The sequence below is a fragment of the Bombina bombina genome, chromosome 1 (assembly GCF_027579735.1).
Source record: "Bombina bombina isolate aBomBom1 chromosome 1, aBomBom1.pri, whole genome shotgun sequence".
NCBI lineage: Eukaryota > Metazoa > Chordata > Amphibia > Anura > Bombinatoridae > Bombina > Bombina bombina.
The window spans coordinates 292651397-292654026 of NC_069499.1; positions in this window are offsets into that span (position 1 = coordinate 292651397).

A 2630-nucleotide genomic window follows, 5' to 3' on the forward strand; every position below is an offset into this window, starting at 1 on the left:
TACGAATATATTGGCGTATGAGGGGGCCACATTGGAGCCCATGGCGGTTCCCTTCCTCTGTATATAATATGTGTCTTGGAACAAAAAATAGTTAAGATGTAATATTATATTCAGCATATCTTCTATGAAGTCACATTGAGCATTAGTATATACCTGATCTTTTTTGATAAGATCCAATACAGATTGTACTCCTGATTCATGTGGGATTGAAGTGTATAGACTCACTATATCTAGTGTGAATAGTATATCATTTTCACTCACTCTTATTTCATCTATTCTAGTTAGGAAGTCCCCTGTATCTTTTAGAAAGGATTGCTGGCCTGCCGCTATTGGATTCAAAATTTTATCTAAAAAAATTGCTATATTTGCAAAAACTGATTCCGTACTTGCCCCTATGGGTCTACCCGGTGGCTCCTTTAGGTTTTTGTGGATTTTCGGAGTTGTATAAAATACAGGTGTGATGGGGTCTATTTTTATGAGAAATGTGGCTAAATTCTTAGTAATGACTTTATTTACTAAAGCCTTGTCAATTACTGCCGCTATTTCTTTTTTGATATCAGGTAAAGGATCATGGTCTAATATTAAATATATTCCACCATCTGATAGTTGGGACAAAATTTCCTGTATATAATATTCCTTGTCAAGCACCACTACCGCACCACCCTTGTCTGCATTTTTTATCTCAATTAGATTATTATTAGATACATTTTTCAAAGCTTTACGTTCTGCTATGGTGACATTAGAACTCATTCCATGTTTAGGTGTTGTATACAATTTATGAATATCCTCTTGAACTAGCTTAATATATGTTTCTACTCCAGAGTTGGAAGTACTGGGTACATACTTAGATTTGTTTGTCAGTCCTAATGGTCTGGTGTCAAATGTCTCCCTCTCATTTACTGTATTACTAAATACTTTATCCTTATCAGAATCTACAATATTACCAAAGTATGCTTTCAGCCCTAAGTTTCTAAAAAAGCGATATAAATCCTTCTCTATGGTAAATTGATTAGCATATACAGTTGGACAAAAGGATAACCCTTTATTTAGGACACTTAGTTCATCTTTAGTGAGTTCATATTTGGAAATGTTAATGACTAATGTCTCTGCCGGGACTGGCGTCTCGCACTGATTAGTGCCGTTGCATATCGTATCATTTGATGTTATACTATATACGTTACCACTTTTACCACTCCTGGCAGTTTGTTGTAATACATCGAAAGTCCCGTTTATTTCTTGCGGCCCTTCGGGAATCGTCTGTTCCTCAGCCTGTTGGATTGTCGGGGGTCGGGGTTTCCAACTCTTGTGTTTCCGTCCTCCCCTCCGGTATCGGTGTCTGTGCCCATGTATAAAAAATCCTCCGATGAGGATGAATCAGTAGCTGTCGTTGTCTTTTCCATCACGTGTCTCCTTCCTCGCCATGTTCCGCGTCCTCTTCCTGGTCGCCTCCTTCCGACGTCATGGACCTCTTCCTCATTGGTCCAGCGGTACACATGATTTGCTTTGTAATCCTCGTCGTCTCGATTGAACTTGTTTCTCTTAATATCTTTTAACTCCTTCTGGTAGTCGTCAAGGATCTTGTCTATCTCTTTCTTTGTTTTTAGCAAATCATCAGCAGAGAAGTGAGTATTTACTTTGTTTTCACTTTCAGATACCACTCTTTTTTGTGTCTCGATTTCTTCCTGCAGGCATTCCACTGTCCAAACAATGATATCGAATGAACACTTGTTCAGTATACATTCAAATCTTTTTTTATATTTATCATTATTGGTCATAATTGTCGGTCTCAGCTTTATTCTCAAGCCCCTTGGGATTCGTCTTACACGGAAATATTCCGCAAGGGTGACACTGTGTAGTTCATATGACAAAAGCTTTTTCCTTGCCTTTTCCCACACTTTAACAATGCTGGCATTTGATATTCCTTTCAAAAAGTCTCTTGGACCTCTGGCTAAAGCCGTAATTCGTGAAGCATCTAAGTCCGAATATGAAAAAACATCCGTGTCTTCATCTGTTACCTCCATTCTGTTCCCAGGTGCACGTAACTTGTAGCAGGAAAGTATAGACACAACTTTAACAGGTAAGTCCAGCACCTTTCTTAATGCTATTTTTTCAGCATTTTTTCAGCAACCTTTTTCAAGATTATAGCAGTGCACGACCACTGAGTGGGGTCTGCCAGCCCACATTTATGGATATGATAAAGCAAGATAGCGTCAGCACTTCTTCATACAAAATTCCACTTTATTGAGGTTTCAGACAAAGATAAAAACAGCGACGTTTCAAGTCAACACAGACCCTTAGTCATGCAATGGATTATGGGAAAAATCACCTTCTTTTATAACACCTGTGTATCAATTAACTTGATTTACCTGCATACATTCAAATTACCATTTTGGATTTTTGACCCCTAACAGGTCAGAATGGTCAGTAAATAATCTTTGTATCTAAATCACAGTTTTTCATTATATGATAGAAAGTTCCTATCTAGTGATTATAACCCAAGACTATATTACAACACATATTATTAAAAACATATCATACAAAATTACAGAATTACTCTACATTAATACTTATAAAAACAAATGAAGATCATAGTCTTTGTTTAGACCATTCGGACTAAGTGTTTTTAGATG